At 39.8% G+C, this 23,178-nt stretch overlaps 1 protein-coding gene and 2 long non-coding RNA genes across 6 annotated transcripts in view; 2 read left to right on the forward strand and 1 right to left on the reverse strand.

Moving 5' to 3' along the window:
* aplp2 (amyloid beta (A4) precursor-like protein 2) overlaps positions 1–23,178 on the forward strand; it is a 79,380-nt gene that overhangs the window by 773 nt on the left and 55,429 nt on the right. The window lies entirely within an intron of this gene.
* On the forward strand, positions 1,925–23,069 carry LOC107836297 (uncharacterized). The gene is made up of 3 exons (XR_001662172.1): positions 1,925–1,938; positions 13,569–13,574; positions 21,279–23,069. It is a non-coding gene; the product is annotated as an uncharacterized LOC107836297 (long non-coding RNA).
* Positions 4,105–11,876, reverse strand: LOC107836295 (uncharacterized). The gene is made up of 3 exons (XR_001662170.1): positions 11,866–11,876; positions 10,335–10,338; positions 4,105–6,886 (listed from the first exon to the last, which is right to left on the reverse strand). It is a non-coding gene; the product is annotated as an uncharacterized LOC107836295 (long non-coding RNA).

Here is a 23,178-nt window from a genome sequence, read left to right on the forward strand (position 1 = left end):
ATAAACCCCGAACAGAGGAAATCCTTCACCTCGGGTCCAAAATGTGGCTTTACCTGCCTCTCCAGGACGGCCACCTTCCTTCAAAGTGTCTAATTATGATTAACGTCGGCTCTATAATACATTTATGGATGGTGGCAATTTATTTACTGCATAATTCAGTTTTTTTATATAAATAAATGTCATTTTAACACTTAGAATCAGATCAGTCCAAACACAGACACATTTTAGTTTGATTTATTAGTCATATTCAAATGTAATCTCTAAATCAATAGACAGCGTTTCTGTTTACCATGAAATTGCGCAAAAACAAATTTGTTTAATTGAAACGCATCAATTTTGAAAAAATCTTGTTTTTATGCTAAGATGGAGCGTTTTATTGGATCAAAACTGCAATGGAAACACTTTTTTTCCGCATCACGAATCTAGTGATCAACATCCGGATGTTTACTACCGGAAAAAACAACGAAGAAGACAACCGGAAGTGGGAGGAGAATGATGGCGCCATATGACTTATCACATCAACCGATTCAGCGTGACTTTAACTGTGTTTCTTATTCAATCGAAACACCACAAATGTAAAATTGTCCAATGTTTTTTGACATAAATTTGCAAATGCAGCTATTGACTGTGCAGCAATCTCTGGACCTGACAGGGGGTCTGTCTTTTTTGTTTCAAAGTTCTTGGTACACTAGAAATAAGACGAAAATAACTTATAAATAGTGTTTTACTTAGAGTAGCCTATTTTAAGTAAATGATTTCTTCATATTGATGAAATTGTTCTAGTTAACTGGTAGATTATTTCACTAACAACATGGGAAAAATGTCTTGTTAGTGAAATAATCTGCCTGTGGAACTAGAACTTTTTCATCAATATTAAGGAATTATTGACTTAAAACAATCTCCTAAGTTAACTGTAAGTCAGTTTTGTCTTATTTCAAGTGTACTAAGCACACTAGAAACTAGACCAAAAACACTTGGTAAGATTTTGTGTTTTTGCAGTTCAGATGGCAACACAAACAAACATTTTAGCCTCAGTCAGATAGCAGCTTTGGTGCTGTGAGGCGCAGAAGCTTCTGAAGGGCAGAAATGTCAACATTTCATGTGTTAACGATCATATCTGTCATCTTATGATCTCAGGTCACGTCTGAACTTGTGCAGTTAACAACAGTCATCCTCACTTACTGACTTTGCTAATATATTCAGCGACTTTTCAGACAAAACAATCGGTATCGATCAGAATCCGATTCGGCAAGCCAGGCTGTTTAAAAATCGGTGATTGGACAGAAAACTGCAATCAGTGCAAATAAAATGTCTTTGAATATTTTACAGTCAGAGTTATCACACCCAAAGCTGAACAATTTGTTTTTAAATCTAAAATAAACATATTATTGTGTAGAAATAGATCCAATGTATCAAAATACAAATTCAGTAACCATTTGAAGTTTGAAAGTTGATGCTGCTGTAAAATATGGTTGAATTATGGAGCTCAAAAGGTGCCATGGTTTTCCCACACATTTTGCCTGATTGTTGTTCTACTCTGTGGAGGCAACGTTCTGCTAAATTAGTTTTCTGCTCATTTAGACGAGGAAAATATCAACATTTTACCGGAAAAATGTACACACGGCGGTGAAAGTTGAGGCGGAAAGCAGCTTAATGTTTATTTGTGAATATTTTAAACTTGGGAGTGTGTGACGTTATAAAACTCGCAAGTTGTAGCTTTTTTTTTTAGTCAAATTACAGAAAAAGCAGTGATGTAATGGATATCAAAACACTAATTCAATGCTAATTAGTGACCCTTCAAACTTTGATACGTGTTGCTGTGGTAAAATATCATGGAGATGTTATTTTTTTAAGAGGATTTTGTCAAAATCCCCTTAAAATAAAAGTGGAAATATTCAAATTTCTTTACAATCTAACATTAGTGAGTCATTCAACCTTGTTTTCAATTTATTTTTGCCTCTTTTAATGATCAAGTGGAATAAAGAAGCAAAAATTGTTAGCAAATAATTAAAATAGTCAACTGATAGAATAGTTATGATGCTGGTAACAAGTTGGGAAAATAGATACTTTTTTTCAGTCTTGATGAATAAATAAAATCTCAGTGTCCTGTTTTCCTGCTGCCTCATCACTGCAGACTCTTGCAGAGTTTCACGTGTGTCTTGGTGCAACAAAGCTGCCATTTCCACAACAAACAGCCCCCACCCGAGGGCAAACACAATCCTTTTTCTGCTCAAACGTGACAAACATTTTCAACAAGATGTCTCCTCCAGACTGTGCTTATCAAGCTTCTTCCACTACGAAAAAATAGAAAAGTTAGCGGCTCAGCCATTTTGAGGCTGTGGAGGTGAAGATTGTGTTTGGAGGCAGCGATGCTGATTATTACATCCACAATAAAATCCGTGTTGCTGCGCTTTCAGAAAGGCCACAAACCTCCAGGTCGACACTGCAGACTCTCCTGAAATGAAAAATGGTGTAAAAGCCACGTTGCTTGTTGGCTGTATGATACAAATTCATTTGATTGTATCAAAAATGAGACTTTTTTCTTTTGTTTTTACTTTCCAAGGTTATGCATTCCTTCCTTTTAATGATATGGCAGCCATTCGGCTCAGAGTTGGAGATGGTAAAGAGAAAAAATCTGATATTTCGGAGACTTTGGGATACAAAGTTGCATGTCTGATTGTGTCAAATGTAAAAAAAAAAAAAAAAAAAAAAAAAGCTCAAATTTAAGTTTTAGGTTGTTTTCACACTTGATAGTCCAATAGATTTGGTTCACTTGGGACTAAAGTTGCTACATTTTCAGTTGGTTTGGTTCCCTTTCACACTGCAAACGATCTAAACTGTTTGAAAAAACAGTTCTCCTCCTCGCCTGTGGTGGCGCTGCATCAAAAACCAGTGAAGAAGACACTGAGCGCAACTTCCTTCTTCACAAAATGTAAACAAAAATGGAGTAGGGTCAGATTTTAGCGTCTGTAGGATTTCTCTTCTGTCTTTGGTGAAAGACCATGAGCCATTTCTCCTGCTAGCGCTACTAGTTTGTTTGTTTTGGTTTTATTTACCCAGAATGCCTTGCGTTGTAGTCCACTTCCTGCTTTTGGAGTGGTCTCCAGTCCACCTGGGGTTCACATATGCATTCGAACTGCACCAGAGTTCACTTCAACCGAGCTGAGACCGAGGTTGGAGATTCAAACCTTCACAAACAAATCGGACTTTCTACAAACAAACTGGAGTCAGATTAAAGCGGATTAAGCAGGGCTGGTGTGAACGCAACGTAAGGGTGAATCCAAAAGCAGATTAGATGCAACCAAATCAAATGTGTGAATCTGGGAAGAAAAACAGTTTGTGGTTTTTTACCAAATACAACAGATGCTAAAATCTGATGCCACTCCATTTTATTTCCGTTTCATGAAGAAGAAAGTTGCACTCGGTGTCTTCAGAGATTTATGTTTTTGGCGGTTGGAAAAAAACATGAAGTAGCATTACTGCCTCCACCGCATCATACATGCACACACACACACACACACACACACTTATACCAACTAAATAAATAATCTGGTTTTCTTTAAAAATTGAATAATGACTTGTATGCGCTTACTACCCACATTCTTATTCAATGTATCTAATAAATTAACCTTTTCTTTTAATATTTTCAAACTCTCTCCTCATACGTCTTCTTTTCTTTTCGATATTTATGGTTTTCATGTTGTGTCCTCATGAGGTTTTTGATGCAGCGCCCCCACAGGTGAGGAGGGGAACAGCTTTTTCAACTAGTTTGGTTTGTTTGACTCAGTGCAGCGTGGAAGCGAACCTCAGCAGCTGAAAATGTAGCAAATGTTGCAACTTTGGTCCAGAATCTACCGAACTATCAGGTGTGAAAACACAGAAAAGCTGTTAAAATATCCAGCTTTTGTCTGCAGAGATGTTTCTGCTCCGTAAAGCTTCGGCCTGTTGTAGTTCCTGCTTTTCGGTTCGAGATCGATCCAACTTCTTTAGCTGCCTAAACAGTTTGGTTATGGCTGCTACCTGTGAAGACCGGCCTGAACTTTTGTTTCTGCAGCTGGAGGTTTCAACGCTCAGCTATGTGAGCATCTGTGCTTGATTTCTTTATCTAAAAAAAAAAAAAAACGGTGCAACAACCACTGATATTTAGTTTAATCTGGCTTTCTTGTAGCAGCTGGATCTCTGCGGGATGGAGGCTGGTGTCAGCCATGCGGTTGCATCACTCTGAGGCATGCGGCTCCAGCGGCCCAGACAGAACATTTGGAACGGTTAATGCAGACAGCACATTTTATTTTGTGCTGAGTTAAGCTGCCGAGGATTAGCTCCAACATTTCTGACTCTTATGCAACATAACATCACATTTTTCTGCTGAATAGTTTTGCAAAACAAATCCTCCCAGCTGCTTTTTTTTCCATATAAACATAATATCTGCAAACATTTAAAACCACATTTTGTTCCATCATGTGTTGTATCTATTGGAGGGATGATCAAGCTAAAAAGTTACATTTTACTAATCAATCGACTGGTTTTCTTTCTTGGCTTGGTGAAAAATCACCAGATCTAAAAGTCAGCTAAAATACAAACAAAATTATTTACAAGTATCTTTTCAGGAAGATACTGGAGCTTTTTTAAGTAAACAATTCCTTGATATTGATGAAAAAGTATTAGTGACACTGTCGGATTATTTTACTGATGAAGATACATTTTTCCCATGTTTTAAGTCATAATCTGACAGAACTTTTTTTAATCAATACTAAGGAATTGTTTACATGAAACAAGATTCTATATCTTGCAGAAAAATTATGTACGAGTTAGTTTTGTTTTATTTTAAGTCTACTTGGATATTTGTGTTTTTGCAGTGTAGTCAGTCTAGAATTGCAACAGTCAGTTGAATTTTTTCTTTTTTTAGTTTAATACAATCTTACAAAAGGTCAGAGGTTAGTTATGCTTTGGTGCATCAATGGCAACAGTTTTATGACTTTATTCTCATAAGTTTATGACTTTAAACACGAGTTTTATTCTCATAATTTCTTGAGTTTATTCCTGAGAAGTCGTAACATTGGCAGGTGGGGTTTTTTCAGATCGGTAATCTGCGATCGGAGCGCCCCTGTCCTCCATGTTTAGGGTTCCTGTTCCTGGTCTTGGCTTGTTCTCCAGCAGCGGAGAATCGGCCTCTCCGCCTCCTGAATCAGTAGATTAGAGCCCAAAGCGTCGCTCCCGTCGTTGGGTCGTTCTTCTGAATCCTCTTAGCAACAAGAAGCGCAGGCGGCTCATGGATTTGCCAGGAGAAAGCTACTAATCCCAGCTCCCTGATACTCCCCTCTCATTCCCGTTTTCCACTCCCAGCGGAGGAGATCCGACTTCAAACCGGTGACTCAGCCGACATCGGCCTGATCCGATCGACACCAAGAAGGAATGTCTGATTTTAATCTGTAATCTGGCTGCTTTTATGTCTCCTCTCTGCCTCATCCAACCTGAAGTTTGTGTTTAAGATAAATCTAATTTAGTTTCTCTCAGTGATTACAAACTCTGCTTCAGTAAACCCTCAGGATCGCAGCAGCTGCTTCAGAGAAAATCAGGATAAAACAGGAAATAATCTGGATTTTCTTTGTCTCTCTTGGATTAAACAGCATTTAAATTGTTCAGAAAGATAAAAAATAAGGCTGCAAACTTTTAGAAGCCATAGATTCGCTTGTGGAGATTATCTGGGTAAAGATGGAAACTGAAGCAAATTTATGGAGGTTTTAGTAAATAAATGCTGAGACGTTTTGCCTTTTTTTGCTATAAAACTTGAGTGTTTTTACTGAAAACACAAAAAATATATTTTTACATGTTTGAAATAACTTGTTTATGATATTGCAACATTATTCTGGCACAATTTCTATTTTATTCCTGTAATAGAGTAGAATATTCCTTATTGATCTTCTAATAAGGAGAAATCGCTTATTAGTTGACAAGCTTCTCTAAACAAGTTGTTGAATGTTAATATTTCAAATATAATGTAATGATATTAATTTGTTGTCCTTTTGATTTTATTTTTGTACGACTTAACTCGTAATTTGACTTATTTCATATTTTACTTTTTGCACAACGTTTCTAGTTTCTCGTGATATTATGAGTTGTATCATTTTGATTTTATTTTCGTACGGCTTTATTCTCATAATATTATAATTTTACTTTCGTAATACGACTTTATTCTCTTATTTTTTGTTATATTTCAACAAAATTCTTGCAATACGACTTTATTCTTGTATTCCTCCTACTTTGTTCTCGTAATCTGGTCATTTTCGTCGTAGCCTCGCCTTAACACTCTTGTCAGGAGCATTAATGATGAAATCGAACATCGCCTCCTGCAGCGTCTCATCGACCGGCGCTCTCGCCTCATCCTGAGGGTTTAAAGATGGCGGCCTCATCAGGCGGTCCTTGTTCTCATGACGGCAGCCTTTGTCTCCCAGCTGTGCATCGGCTCCAATTATCTCTCTAGTTTATCTGTGTGTGTGTGTGTGTGTGTGTGTGTGTGTGTGTGTGTGTGTGTGTGCGCGCGCGCGCGCGCGTGTGTTTGCGGATGTTTTGTGAATCTTCTCGCAGCTCATGACATATTTAGTTTCTTCTTCTTCTGAGTCGCTGCGCGGTGGGGAAGGAGTGAGCGGGTTCACATCAGCTCATCCATGGCTGCACATCGCTTCAGCCGCCTCCTGAAAAATGGAGCACGCTTCCTTCACAGGACGAGTTTCCTGCTCCGATGTCCTCACTTCCTTCTGTCCTTCGTCTCCCTGATGTCCTCACTCGGGTTGTTTCTTTTATTTTCTTTCATTCCTGCCTTCCTTCGTTTCTTCCTTGAATCCTTCATTTTTTTCCTTCAAATTGTCCTTCCTTTCCTGTGTCCTACCTCCTCTACACCCTTCTTATCCTTCCTTCCTCTCTCATCCCCTTATCTTTGTTTTCTTTCCTCACTTGTTTATTTTCTTTTTTTTTCTTTCTGTGCCCAAAACAGCTTTTGTGTCTCTTTTAACAATGAGTTTGTCCTTTCTTTGTTTCCTGTCTTCTTTCTTTGTTTCCTGCCTCCTTTTCCTTTCCTCTCTTCTTCCTCTGGAGAATCCGTTGCCTGCTGCCTTCCTGCGTCTCTTTCCTCGCTCACCGTTCAGCAGATGTCCTTTAACCTCCAGAAAACCCTTCCTTCAGTCCCTGATGTTATTGTTTTCTGTGTGTTGTTGTCGCTGGGTGAAACTCCATCAGCTCAGCTCTCAGTGTTTCTCTGAGTCTCTTCGGCTCCTTCAGGTTTTCGTTCCATCAATAAAATATTTGCTCTGCTGCTGGTTGCACCGCCGCCTCTCTCGGTCGGCCACGTGCGCAGAACGGACTTTGTTCCCACCTGGTCGTCTTGTCCAGGTGTGCAGCTGCTGCTCCACACCTGGACTTAATAAAATAAATAACTCGATTTATTTTATTAAGTATCTCTATTCTTACTTGAGTAGGATTAACTTCACTGAATTTAATTCGTACATATAGAGGAGCAAATTTCTGCCAAAAAACTCGAGATTAATTTTTAAAAATTTCTACAAAAAAAATCTAAAAATGTTTTTAGTTTAGATTTTCTTTTGACATCTCCAAACGTCAAAAATCTTCTAAATATAACTCAGAAAATGTTTAAATTAATCTCACAAATTTCCAAGAAAAAGTTTTTGGAATTTCTTACTTTCAAAATTCGAAATTTTCTAACGTAAAAAATGTCAACTTCTGAAACTCTGAGACTTGAGAATGTTTTCAGGAAAATTCCTGAGATTAATCTCAAAATGTTCTTATTTTCAACAGTGTGAGCTAAAAATGTCTTCATTTTTTTCAAGATTCAGAAATTGAGTTATTAAAAATATTAGTTTCAAAAGTTTCAAATTCCAGTTTTTTTCTAGAAAATTCCTGAGATTAATCTCAGAAGTGTTTTAGAAAAAACAAGGACATTTCTGAGTTTCCGAAGTGGAAAAAATGTGCCAGAAAATTTTCAGAAAGTTTGAAGTTAATCTAATACATTACTTGGTTTCAAGTCAGTTTTAACTCTAAAGTTAAAAATGTTCAACCGTTGCATCTTTGAAATTTCAAACTTTTTTCTTGAAAATTTCTGGGATTACTCAGAAATTTTCTGTTTTTTTTTCTACCAAGTTTTCAACGTTCCAGCTCAAACATTTTCAAATATTTTTCCTAGAAAATATCTGAGATTAATCTCAAACTTTCTGAGTTTTTGGACAGAAATTTCCTCCTATTTTCCCGGCCTATATTGTCCCCATTGCGCCGCCGTCTGTCCTGGAGGTCATTATTGTTTGTTCTTTTTATTCCTGTCGTGGGCGGAGTGATGACTCTGTCGGAGCAGCAGAAGATGGAGGCGCTGCAGTGTAACTGAAAACCCCCAGAGAGGCGACGGCTGCTGCTGTTTCTGCTCCTGGCGGTGATCAGGATGTGTTATTGCCCATTAGCAGCCTGCCTGATGCAGCGTTTTCTCAAGGAGAAGGTGGCCAAGGACGCGGCGACCCCCTCGGTTGGCTCATGTGGGACAAACAGACACAACGGCTGTTTGTACGGCATCATTAAAAAACTAGATGGAAATGTCTCCGCTGAGCTTTTCTTCCTAATTACGTTGAAGCTTCCTCCTTCGTTCGCCACATTTCGTTCAATTATAGGTGTTGGTGCGAGATGAGGAGGCTGCAGATCTCCTCCCAGTGGCAATAAGCTCGGCATGTTTTGTGCGCTGTGTAATTTAGGGAGGAAGAAACGAGCAGAAACAAGAGTTTTCTCAGACTGAGGGAAATTAAAGCTGCTTGAAATAGAAAACGCTGACAGACACACAGGATCGTTTCCTCTACAGGCGAACGTGTTGAGTTTCTCTTATAGAATCACAGTTAAATATGGAGAGAGTATTAAAAATATTCAGCAATATCTAAACAAACTAGAACGTCAAGAAAACTCAAGCCCAGGATGTGACATTTACCAGTCGAACTATAAAACTTCACCAATATCCAGGAGTTATTTTCTTAAATTGAGTTCATCTTGCGAAAAGTTTGTCTTAATTCAAAGATAAAGATATTTGCACTAGAAACTAGATAAAAAATACTTGGTAAGACTTTGTGTTTTTGCAGTGCAGAGCAGATGTTAACCAAGATTGCACAAAACTAAATATGGCTCAATACCACTTGAAGGTCCAGCTGGGCGGCCGCACAAACTCAGCCAAAGGGCCACAATTGGCCCCTGAGCCACACTTTGGACATCCATTATATGTGGGCCAAATTGTAGACTCAAAAGTCATCGCAGGCCAAGAAAAAAAAAAAAAAGTAGCTCAATATGTCCAAAACTTGAAAATGAATTTATGACGGTGCATCAGGACCATTGCAGATAGAAAAAGAGTACATTACTGCCAAAAACTCAGAAATTTTATGATTAATTTATAAAATTTTCTAGAAAACTTTGACATTTTCTAGAAAAATTCAGAAATTTTCAAGTTTTTTTTGTAGAAAATATCTGGCATTAATTTAAAAATTAGGATTTTTTATAACAAATTTCTGATATTATTCTCAAAATTTCTGAGTTTTTTTGGCAGGAACTTACTGCCACTTTAATTTTGTGTTTGCTGTATAAAAAGAAAGACATCTAGTTTTCAGTTTCTTTTGGGCTCTATTGAATAAATTTATTTTCAGTGGTAAGAGCAGGTCACTTTCTTTTGAAACGTTTGCTATATTTAGTCGAGTTTAAGAAAGAATGAAAACTGATTTGGGTCAAGTAAAGTCGACTTTTCAGTAAATTATGTTGGCAACAATTTTTACCCTGATTACAAATTCAGTTTGGCATCTACAGGCCAAACTTGTATCATTTTTGAATTGTAGTTGGGGGGGCCGCACAAAATCAGTCCAGAGGTCATAAACTGGCCCCCAGGCCACAGTTTGGACACCGCTGCTCTAACTAATAACCATATGAACGGAGTTATTATGAGCCCGCTCTCTTCCACATCCACAGGATATGACTCGTCAGGGAGAAGAGTGGAAGCGCTGTCCTTTGTCGTTATTCCCTTTTTTCTGTTTTGCATAATTTTGTCCAAAGATGAGGACGTTTTTTTTTTTTTTTAATGAATGCTGCAGCTGCACACCTCTATCAGGCATCTTGATCAGAGATAAAAAGCAATCAAGCTCTCCAGAGTATCCCATTAGTGTGATGAGATATGAGCACAGCTTGGAGCGCGGAGCTGAAATTGTCTGCTGTTTTCACACAAACCCATTAAGTCATTTGATCAGCGCCGGGCTAATTATAGAGGCTTCCGAGCAGCGAGACGCCCTGACCGGCCTCAACCTCCACGTTACTCCCCTCCAAAATACTCGCTCTCCTCATAAGATGTCCTGATCGTTAACATTTCCGACTCTTCATAAACGCCGTCGTGCTGCTACTCGCTTGTCTGCATTTAATTTGCTGCTGAAGCTCAAATGAGAACTAAAAGCTCTGAAAATTAATCATTTCATTAATGAATTTAAAAGTGACAGAAACAAAACAGAATCACAACTTGCTAAAATGCTACTTTGACATTCAGATGGAAGAATCAGAATAGTCCCTGCGGTTCTGTAACGTGGTGAGTTGGTATTCGTTTCGGTGCCTGCTGGGTTCTGCTGGTGGCGTTTTTACAGAAATGGCACCAAAAATAAATCAGACAAGATGGAATATATTCAACAAGAGATGCAGATGCTCATCTGTGTGAGAATGGCAAAGATAAATGTAACCAAAAGGCTTAGGTTTGAAATTATTAAGCAGATTAATCGGGTATTGAGATAATCAACTAATTCAGTATTCGATTAATCAATAAGTGGAGAATAAAAACTAGAAAACAGGCTGTCTGGTGAAAGAACAACTCACTCAGAGCAGTAATTCACTCAAACTGTACAAAAATAAATACATTTTGCATTTAAGATTAAAAAAATCTTAATTGTTGATAGATGTATTGTACTTGGAACTTAACTAATCGCCAGATTAATCGATTATTAATTGTCAGAATAATCGATTGATCTGGTAAATTTTTAAATTTGATTAATCGTCAGAATACCCAATTAATTGAATAATCGATTAATCATCAGAATCATGAAGAATCAGAAGTTAGAAAAATAAATTCCTAATACGTTTTTAAAAATGTTAAAAATAATTTAATCTTAAAATTCCTAATAAAATAAAGGCTGAATTATTTTCAGCTTTAAGAGTTGGATGCTGCTATTTTTGGAAATGTTGGGATGCGGTAGGACCATAACGTTCCTCCCCGGCGGGTCGCAGGAAGCTGCAGGAAGCTGCAGGAAGACGCAGGAAGCCGCAGGAAGCTGCAGGAAGGTTTGACTTTGAGAACAGAAACAGGAGGGGGAGGGACAAGGTCAAGCAGGTGAATAAACCAAGTCAGTGTCTCTGAGACGGATGCCTGCGTCTTCTCCGTGCAGACGTGACTGATTGGCTTCCAGCCTGGCTGTGTCTCGGTGGAGTTATATTCCCCACTAATCTGATTGAAGCCCTTCTGTCCTCCCTGCTGAGAGGCAGAGGGAGGGCAGACCCGGGCTTAATGATGGATAAGGGAGCCTACATTACATCCGTCATGTTGCCCCCAGTAAAGATGGCCTCCGTGTCGTGTTTCACGCTCCGCTGCTCTTTGGGAGGCGGGGATATGAAGCTGGGAGCTTGTTCGATCGAAGCGCGTATTGGTTTAAAACCAATGTGGGTGGCTGTCGCAGAGTGGCAGGCAGTGAATGCTGCAGCTAACTCAGCTGGAGCGACAGAGGAATCGTTTTTACTGGAAGGAGTCACTGTGCCGCTTCGACTGCAGGAGGTAGAGCCAGTCCAGAAATGACACTGAGATCATTTAACACAAACACAAATTATTACATTTCATTAGAGTGAAGTTGGGATTCTTTAATCAGGGCAAAACAAACGTTTGATTGAATTAGATGGCGGAAATTTGGCCCATGAGAATTTCACTGAGTTTCCAGTCTGAGATTCTTCTGTCACACTTAAATAAGTTCATAATATTAGTTGAGTTGATTTTTCTTTTCTTTTTGGAAAACGGTAATCATTGTGGTTGAGTATTTACTGACATCGATGCTTCGGGTGGTTTAGGAAAGTTTCACAAAGACTCCTGAGGTTTCAGCAGCAGAAAACGGCGGCAAGAAATGATGACGGCGTCGCTTCAGAAACTAACTCTAGACGTACCATCCAACCGTCCATCCAACCGTCCACCCATCTATCCACCCAACCGTCCATCCAACCGTCCACCCATCTATCCACCCACCTGTCCATCCACCCAACCGTCCATCCAAACGTCCATTCACCCAACTGTCCACCCAACCGTCCACCCATCTATCCATCCAACCGTCCATCCACCCAACCGTCCGCCCATCTATCCACCCAACCGTCCATCCATCTATCCACCCATCTATCCACCCAACCGTCCATCCAACCGTCCACCCATCTATCCACCCAACCATGAATCCAACCGTCCACCCAACCGTCCACCCATCTATCCACCCAACCGTCCATCCACCCAACCGTCCACCCAACTGTCCATCCAACCGTCCACCCATCTATCCACCCAACCGTCCACCCATCTATCCACCCAACCGTCCATCCACCCAACCGTCCATCCAAACGTCCATTCACCCAACTCTCCACCCAACCGTCCACCCATCTATCCATCCAACTGTCCATCCACCCAACTGTCCGCCCATCTATCCACCCAACCGTCCATCCATCTATCCACCCATCTCTCCACCCAACCGTCCATCCAACCGTCCACCCATCTATATACCCAACCGTGAATCCAACCGTCCACCCAACCGTCCACCCATCTATCCACCCAACCGTCCACCCAACTGTCCATCCAACCGTCCACCCATCTATCCACCCAACCGTCCACCCAACCGTCCACCCATCTATCTACCCAACCGTCCATCCACCCAACCGTTCACCCAACTGTCCATCCATCCATCCATCCATCATCAGGGATATATTTATCCACCTCAGAAACCCTCTGAGCCGGTCGGCTCATTTGTCATCATCACTCCTTTTCTCCCCCAGATTGCCAAACTGTCCTCCGTCCAGAAGGACATTATTTTCCCTTCAGTGATTTCTGGGTCTCTTCTCAGCAGGATGCATCAAGAAAACCCTCTAAATGTAATATTTTTATCTCTTTAACAGAGGTAGCACAGTTCCCTCCTGTCGCGTAAAGATCAGGAACCTTTCAGCCTCCATCATGTCGCCCTGCGTTCAGTAAATGTAATGTTCTCTCTGCTCCAGGGAGGCTCCTCCACCTTCTGGATGTTTCCACTTTGTCCTTGAATCTCAATGTCACCTCCCACCGAGCACCTCGGTTTCCCCCACAGCTCTCCTTTCCTCCTCTCAAATTTCCAACACACTCCTCTGTTTTATATTTGTCCACAGAAACAGTTCGTCCTTCTTTACGTCGCCTCTCCTTTGTGTTTCTCACCTCACTGCCACTCCTGCCGCCTTACTTTCCCAATTTTCTTTTCTGCTCGCTCAACAATTATTTGCTCATTAACTGATGGAGTGCGGAGAGAGTCGTCAGCGAGGCCTTGCTGCGGCGCCTGTTCTTTTATTGACAACTCTGCCCGGTCCTGAGCAGCATCTGCATGGCGCTGCATGCTGATGAGTCCAGCAGCAAAACGGAAAACCGGAAAGTGGGAGTGGGGAATCGAAGGAAGGATGCGGCGACCTGTTTGCGCTGAACTGCGAGGAAATTAGAGGAAAAGGAGGGCGAGAAAGGGAAGTGAGCACAGGTCACTTCTCCCAAATTGCCTCCTCTCAGCATGAAAGATTAGGAGACTCTGCTCACCAGCAGGCGCTGGAGAGACACGCTCCTACCGCTAATCCCTGCCCCCTCCTCGGTTAAACTGCTGAGCGAGCAGAACAAAGAGAAAGTCTGCGCCTGTGGGAAAACACAGACTGCGCTCCGATTAACAGCTGCTTCAGGTGATTCTTCAGAGCTGACCTGTTTGTCCGAACAGAAACACCTCCAACGTCTCTTTGAATGAAACACACATTTAACCAGCCTCTTCTTTGAAGGATTGTTTTCAAAAGGTTGTGGTAAAAGTTTTGAATTTTTGCACGTTTTTATATTTCCATTTGGGTCTCAACTGTTTCTAAAAACATCCAACCACCACACAGGTTGGCAAAAAGATTTTTTGTCTTTTTTTGGTGTCTGGAAAATGAGCCATTTCAAAAACCTCCCCACTGTTTAGTCACAATCTACAGGTCCTGCACTGTAACCTAGCAACCCCGGTGAAGCCAAGCCCGTTACCTAGCAACCCAAGCTGAGCTCCGGCATGTTTCCTCTGCCGGGTTTTCTATGGTGCAATGGCTGCTGGAAAAAATTCCCATGTTTTTTGTTGTTCACTTACCATCCAGAAACAACTTGCTGCAGCTTGGTGGTTGTGCGGGAGGCTTCACTTCTGCTTTTCAAAGATGTTGTGTAATTGCACATTTGAAATTGGCGAGTTTTCATTAAGCAAATTTCACTTTGAAATTTCAATTTGTGTAATTATATGGTCAATGGAAACACAGCTTGCTGTGTTTTTGGACTGTGGGAAGAAGCGGTGGAGAGCGCATGCGTGCAAAACATGCAAAAAGATCCCAGGCTGGGTTTTAAACCCAGGACCAGAGTTGGGTAGTAACTAGTTACATTTAATTAGCAAGTTTTCTGAAGAAAATACTTTTAGGAGTATTTTTAACTACGCTATACTTTTTACTTTTACTAGAATAATTTTCTTATGAAGTATTTCCACTCTTGCTTGAGTAAAATGTTTGGATTTCCTACCCACTGAATGAAAAACAAACGCATATTAAACCAAAAATTCACCAGACAGACACACTCCTGATTTAGTTTCTTATATGAATTATTGTCATTTTGGTCGTCCTTAAAATACCAAAATTTCCACTTAACTTTATATGTTGGTCTGTCTGATTATGTAATTTTTCAATATCAAATGATTGATAACTTGACCAGTACTTTTTACCAAATAATGTTTTACTACGGTATGGTTTTTGGGAACCCTGTAGTGGTGCTACCAGCTGCTCCAGTTTAAAACCTCTGGTGGGAAACCCCTGCTCCCCCAAACCTTCTTTCTTCTCAAGCAACCGACTCCTGACTCTTCTCTACTCGCTGACTAAATGGACCTCCCACCCTGCACACCCAGGCTTTTAATAAATGGACAGGCAACGGGCAATTTAATCATGCTAATGCTCATGTTATTGATCTCTCCGCTGGAGGAAACTCTGGGCTGAATCTGCAGGCGATGAAGTATAAACACAGAATCAAGTCGAGGGCAGACGCTTTGTCTGAGTCGAAGGTGAGGCCATCTATTTTGGTCGTAAACATCTGGCCTGGTGATGTCAGGAACGTAATCCGCTCCGCCCCACGTGGATGATTAAGCCCGGATAGAGAGGGCTGAGAGGGCCGGCAGCTCACGTGGATCCGGGAGGCGGCGGAGGCAGGTGGGGAGGTGGATGTGTGGAGAGAGCCGAGGCAACGGGAAATGGATTCCCACCAAGTTGCTCAGAGTGCTCGGATGAAAGGAGGACTGAAAAGGTTGCTCACTCGGAGAGCTTTTAGTGGACGGAGTGGGAAGAATGGGCGATTGTACCGGCAGCAAGAGAGGAACACACACAGCTGTGGTGTTCCCTTTAAAAATACAAACATTCCAGCTAAAAACAGGACCAGATGGAGTTAAGCTGTGAATGTTGGACGCTAAATGGGCCTCAATGTAGAAACAGAAATGTAAAGGAGAAATGGTGGATTTAATCCTCCTGCTGGATTTAGATCCTAGGTAAATCGATAATATCTATTGCAACACATGATCAATATCAATAATAAATAAGTCGGAAAGGATGTTCAATCCAGAACCACACAGCATTCTGGGAAATGTAGGGAGAGGAAAGACTTTAGCTGCTCCATCTCTTATGGCTAGCTAAGAAATGTTGGTGGAATCAACTACCTCACTCACTCTTTCGTTACCTAGCAACTCATTCGTTCTTTGGTTGCCTAGCAACAACCTACTGAGTAACCTGCACAGCAGCAGTTTAAAATTTCTCCGTTGTGTCTCAATACTTCTTAAAAATAAAAAACAGCTTGAGGTTAATACTGAGAATAAAGGTCATGACAGGAGCTTGGCAGCATTTCCAATATAAAAAGAAAAACTAATAAGTAATCATTTATCAATTAACAATTATTTTAGTAATTGATTATTCTCACGATTAGTTGAATTTAAAAAATGGCTGTGGTTAACTACAATTCATTTAACCATTTAAGCTTATTTTATACAATATTAGAAATACATAAAAATAATTCAGTTTGTTTTTTGAATAAGAAAACAAACATTTTATTTCCTAAAATGCAGAAATGTGACAAGATGGTGCTGATTTGTTGATTATTTCTCAATTAACTAATTAATAATTGGGTAGAAAAGGTTCATATTTAGGTAGAACATTACCTTTGCAGATGAATGTTTTCATCTTAATGTATATAGTGTTTGTACAGTTTTATCTTAATTACTGCTCTGAGTTTGTTGTTCTTTTAGCAAATTGTCTTTTTTTGAGTCAGAATGCTGTTAGTGAGTAATCAATTACTAAACGAGTCGATTATTAGTCTTACAATCGATTAATCACAAATGATCAGAGTAACCGTTTCAGTACTTCTGTTAACTGATATAAAATCCTTATATTGTGATTACATTTTTTAGTTTTTTAGTTAGTTTTTGTGGTTTGTCTTGAATCTAAATAGTTTGACTGCCCTTTATTTATTGTCATTTTTAAAATTGAATGTAATTAGAAACAGATTATATAGATTATATAGATACTAATTTTGCTATCCAACTGAAACATTTCGATTGAATAATCTAAATTCAGAGGTATGCATAATTTTGTGCTTCAGTGTACAGATCAGCTGATTATTTTTTGTAACGTATTAGAGTTAAGCTCTTCGTCATCAGCCTTAAACAAAAGTAGTTATCTTCACTGTGAAACAAAGAAATAGTTTATCATCGTTACACCTGCTTAGTCTTTGCGAGCAACAAGTTGCAGGTAAAACCCTCGGCGGGATTATCTCCTTATTGCCTCGGCTCAGCCTTCGCAGCTGCTTTTACAGCTGATTTACTTTAATGCACAGACCTCACGCTCAGAAACGTAAAGTTTAATGTGTTGCACCATAACCTAAAACCAGCGACAAATAAAGCAACAAGTAACCATTTAAAAGCACTTTTTTCTCTGCTTTTTCTCCAACTTTTTGGGGATAACAATCTGTTGGCGATATAAACAAATGTTTCAGTTTATTTTGAATTATTGTAAATATGTTTCAGGAATAGATAACAGAAGCTCTTTTGACACACAGCTCTTTCTTTTCATCATATTTGGTGACAGAGTTGATGGTCTCCATTTAATTTATCTCTAAGCATTTAAAGAAAACATTTCTTCTTCCTATTCTGTCAGACTTCTTCTGCTTCTCCTTTTGTGACGAGGTTGGATTCGCTTTGATGGTTTGTAGAGGAAGACGACTCAGTTGTTTGTTGCTATTCAGTTTAATCCAGTTCAGTTCACGGTTTAATGCACTTTTACACAGAAACGGATCAAGTTCATTACGCAGTTAAATGGAATCAAATTCATTCTGTGCAAAAAATACAAGTTAATCCACTTCATCCCAATAATAAAGTCATTCTTATGCCCAATACTTTCAAATCCAGCTGAGATTTTAAACTGAACATCATTTATTTATGTTTTTGTTTTTCATCTTGATCTCTAGGATGTTAGGAACAATAAGGCCAAAATATTTATTGAATAAAGACTGACTGTTTATATTTGTTAGCGTTAGCTTGTGGTCTTGCTCAGCTGATTTTCAGGCCATCTGAATGTTTCTCAAGTTGTTTCTTTGGACTTTTGCTGCTTTTTTTGTTTAGTTTGTGTTCAAATACCAGGTGATTTTCAGAGAACAGATTGTTTTCTGCCTGTTAAGCCAATTAGCTCTGCTTTAAAAAGCCTCTAGCCATAAAAATGTGAGTGCTGTTAAACTTTTAAACGCCTGTTTCTTTTCCAGCCAGAACATAATTGCTTTGACAGCCGTTTATTTACAGTGATTCTCTATTATCTGCCCTGAAATGTGATTGTTTTTATGAAATCTTTGGGATAATAACACAAAATTTTATTAAACGTGTGACATTGAAGCATTTTTGTTATATTTATCTTCTAATTTCAGCAAAATATGGGAACATTATCTGTTTTCACTAGCATTTAATATCTATGATTTGCCATTTTGTCACTTCTTGCTTCCATGTCAGACCTGAAGCAAACTGTTTTCTACCCTATTTATGAGTTTATGTTCTATTGTAGTTGAGCATTAGTAGTTAGATATTTATATTCATGCTCTTATTTTGAAGTGGGTGAAGACTGCTTGGGTAGCAGTTCCACTTCCTCTCCTCACAGAAACAAGATAAGAAAGAAGGAGACATAAACACAATATCTAAGGATGATATAGGATATTTATGTCAAAATCAAACTGGTGCTCGATGGCTGTAGTCTTTTAAAAGTAGATATAAGTTGAATTGACGTTAGCGCTTTAGCATTAGCTTCTGCTAAGCCTGTGTTGGTGTAGTGCTTTAGCATTAGCAGAAATTGATCTTGAATAATGTTGTAGGATTAGCATAGCTAATTATTAAGCTGGCAGTGTCCACCACTGTGGTAGAGGTTAAGTAAATCTGCTTGTTGTTTTACAAAGTTTATGCTTTTTTTTTTACCGTTCTGCTCTTCATAATGTAGCAAATTAGAGTAAAGCAAGCTGATGGCTGGTTAATTGGTAGCGATATTTTTTTTGGGTAGCTAACTGGCAGTCTGCTGCTTTACAGCTAGCTGCTTGTAGCCTGCCAGCTACATGGGAAAAAAAGGGAAAAATCCAAAATTTCTGAACAGACCTTTTGGGAAATCTGACTGATTAAAGAAAATGTGAGATATTTCAAATGGATTAATAATTTAAAGTAAATCTAATGTTGCTGGGAATAAATTAGGCATTTATTGCTCCTGAATTCATCTTTCTTGAGTCTATGTTTGTATTTTACCCAAACGTGACACAAAAACACGATCCATCTCCTGACTATCACTTGATGTTCCCTTACCCATATTTGGCAGCTCTGCCTGCGAACATTCAAAGCTAATTTTCTTTCCATCCTCCATGCTCCCTGCTGCTCTGCAGATAGAAACCAGCCTGCCCCAATAATCTAAGCAGGTAGGCAGAAAAATAATCCCATGATTGCTGTGAATGACCCTGAGAGGTGAAGGAGAGCGGACAGGTTTTGTTGGGAGTTTGTGGAGGGAAATGGCTCCTCTGTTTCCTCCGGCTCGGCCCCGCTTCCCGCTCCGCTGGCTGTCAAAACGAAAGGATAATAAAACGCAGGATGCAGCAGGCATCCTGATGTCGACCGTCAGCCTCTGAGTGAATGTTCACAAGCAGCGCCTCTGTGTTTTCTGTCTGACGCAGGAGAAAACAGCAGAGGGAAAGATGGTGGCAGCCGCTGCCAGCCTGACAAGATTGAGTGAAGATTTGAGTCTGCAGAAAAAGCAGCCTTTGTCCTGTGATCATTTCTGGCTCTGCTTCTCCTGCTGGGCAGTGCTGGTGTTTTTAGTTATTTATTTATTGCTAAAGCTGCTGGCTTTTTGTTCGCTTAGACCTAACACTTGCAAAAAATTAATGGGTTTTTCTGTGAAAGACACAGGGACACGCATTTCTTAGAAGGCTAAGTGTTCAAAGACTTCAACTGCAGTCGTAGAAATGAAAAGAAAACCAGAATGCTAATGACACGATCTGTTTAGAGCCAAGAAATTCAGCTTTCCTCAACCTCAGGAAGCTCTCTTTTAATTAGATTATGAAACAAACACTTAAATATGTGTTTTTGTAAGGTTTACACTTTGCTGTTCCTCTGCTTATGAGATGTTTTAGTCTTAAATTCTTTTCATCTACAGCTATTTTTGCCTTGTTTCCACTGAGCGGTAAAGAACATGTCGTTTTGGTTTGGTGAGCTATTTTATGTCTCCACATTTTCAGGAGAGTTTCCACCGGCCGTTAGACTCTCACTGGTCAGGCGTAGCGTCATATAGTTACACAACAAACGTGACGCGTTTGTTGTGTCCCACTGATATTCACTGTTTGACGTCAAATGTGATTTATCCAACTACTTTGATTCCAAAACTTTTTTGTTTAGGAAAAAAACAAAAAAGTTTTTGTTTTTGAAGAACCAGAACTATGTCTGGTTCTTCTCATAAACGGTGATGATTTTCCTTGGACTGTGTGGTGTGACACCAGCAGCTCCATCCTGACCGTTTTGTTGTCCCAATGGATCTACATCTGACCCAGGAATCCTGTGGCAGTTGTATGGACGGCCTTTACAATGGCAACAGACAAACCGGACCGACCCATACCACTCGATGGAAATGAGTTATTGGACAACATTCGAATAACTCAATTCTAGTTGGGGTTTTTTATAATCCAGTTATCTTTGTGTTGGCGTTCATACTACTATCGGTTTGATTGGGCACCAAAATTACAACATTTCTTACATTTTCAGCTGCTGCGGTTTACTTTCCCCTCCTCGCCTATTGAACCGTTGAAGGAAACTACACAAAAAGCTCTGAAGAAGACATGAGCGCAACTTCCTTTTTCACAAAATATAAACAAAAATGGAGTAGTGTCAGATTTAAACAGTTATACGATTTCTCTTTTGTCTTTGATAAGAGACCACGAGTAATTTCTCCCTCTAGTGCTACACTCACGCGTTTGTTTTGGTAATATTTACCCAGAATCCCCTGTGCTATAGTCTGTTTCCTCCTTTTGCAGTGGTCTGTGGTCCGTTTGGTGTTCACATACATTCGAAACGCATCAGAGTTCACTTCAACTGAACTGAGACCTGGGTTTATGTGGGCTGGATTTCGCTTTTTTGGTACAAATCAGACTTTGACTGCACAAGCACACCGACCCGAACAAACCAGACTTTGAAACAAACAAACTGACTTTGCTGTGTTTTTATGGAAGTAATAATAGCCGCCGGCGTTTATGAATCAATTTTTAGAATTGCTGGGCAATGAGAGCCAAAAGTATTGTCACAAAATCACAGCAAGACTGGATAATAAATCAATAAAATATATAACAGTTGACCTGTGATCAATATCAATAAATAATATCTCTGATAGAATATTCAGTAATTTCACTGAACCCCAATCGAGGCAGAGGAAAGACTTGAAGCAAAGTCGGTGGAATCAACTGACTTACTCACTCTTTGGTTACCTAGCAACTCATTCATTCTTTGGTTACTTAGCAACAGCCTGCTGCAGCTGTAACTGGCGCAGCAGCAGTTACTCCTTGAAAATAAAATTGTGGAGAAAACAGAATCATAAGTTTGGCCGTTTTTTTAGATATTTAAAACAAAAAACTAATCAATAATTACTGATATCAGCTGATATGAAACACTTATATCATGATACGTATTTTGGTCATGTTGTCCAGTCATATAAAAGATGAAGGAAATGTTATAGAAAGATCCCCTTGATACAAGAGAAAGCTCAGGTTTTTTTTTTTTTTTTTTTTTTTTTATTAACAAAATGGCTGCTTCCATCAACTTTATGTTAACTCATTAATTGATAACTTGCACCCCCAATTTCTACTGAGGGTTTTACTGTCAGGCTGGGTCTCTGTGACGGAGAGGGCCAGATAACATGGTGTCTCTCTGGTTTACAGCAAACGGACAACTTTCTCAAACGGCCCGTCTCCATGGAAACCATCTACAAAAGCATCCCAGCTATTCATGCAGAGGAACGAGAGGAAAAGAGAAAGAGAGAGAGGGAGGGGGGTGAGAAGAGAGATGGAAGAGGAAGTAGCATAGAGTAATGAAGAAGTGGATTGAGGGATGAAATAGGGAGATGGATCATCAGATGCCGACAGCGACAGGAGAGGAAGAGGAGGGGTAAAAAAAGATTAGAGGCAGAAAATAATAACGGCGAAACAGGAAGGAGGCCTCAGTTATGAGAGGCTGGAATGGGAGAGAATGTGACGGATTGATGGAGCGAATAAAACCTTCAGCTCCACCATGTCCTCCTCCTATGAAAACAAGAAAACGACCCTCGGCACAAAGCCACGTCTGTCCTCCGAACAAAGCAAGCAGCGCCATCGCCATGGCAGAGCCCGTCGATGCGTCCAGACATCCCATCACCAGCAGACGCAGATCCCAGCTGGAAACCAGAAAGTCTTCACTAGAGACTGGGAACGAACCAGTTTCGACACGCTAGCTAGCGACGCCACCCAGTAGGTGGAGAACAGGAGGATAAATAATCATCCATCATAAGCCTCTAATTGTTTCCACTTTTCGAAAACATGCCCTGAGGGGAAAAATGAAAATTACACCTCATTTCTTTATGCGTTCTCTACAAGAAACCAGAGTTTCCAGGTAGATCAAAATAACTCCAGGTCTTCTTAAAGGGGCAGTACTACGTGTTTTTCACACATGGAGTGCTATTTTGTAGCATGATAAAGCAAATAAATTTAGTTTCAAAACAAAGTTTCCATAAAATTTGACTGAAAACTGTTTTTTTTTCTATCTTTTACGCCGTACTTCATTGTATTGAAGTCCATACTGACATATATCTAAGCTTAAAAACAGATATATGTCAAGCGGCCGGATTGCTCTGACAGGCTAAATGAAATTAAGTGAAGGCAGAGTTCTTGTTTCTGTCAGAGCGAGCTTTTCACCATCGGCTGAAAGAAACCAGCTGCAAAATCCCTTCAGCTGTCAGAGGAAGGCGGGAAGTGAGGGGACATTTTTCACAGAGATAAAAACATCACGGCTGGCAGCCAAACATGTAGTTGGAGATCTTCCACTTGGTTGATTTTATGCTGTTGCTTGACCTTCAGTAGCTTTGTGCTGCTGTTTGCAGAGCGTCTTCATTTTATCACAGGAAAGCCCTTGAAGTACCGCCACTCTCTCCCCTGCCAGTATTACATATACTTTTAAGAGTAATTTTACTATACTGTACTTTTTACTTTTACTTTTTGGATGGTAAGTCAACAACAAAACACTCTTCTTTTCCAGCAGCCATTGTACAGTGCATACAGCGGTTAAACCAGCTGACCAAACCTGCTAG

The sequence above is a fragment of the Poecilia formosa genome, unplaced genomic scaffold (genome assembly GCF_000485575.1).
Source record: "Poecilia formosa unplaced genomic scaffold, Poecilia_formosa-5.1.2 Scaffold48, whole genome shotgun sequence".
NCBI lineage: Eukaryota > Metazoa > Chordata > Actinopteri > Cyprinodontiformes > Poeciliidae > Poecilia > Poecilia formosa.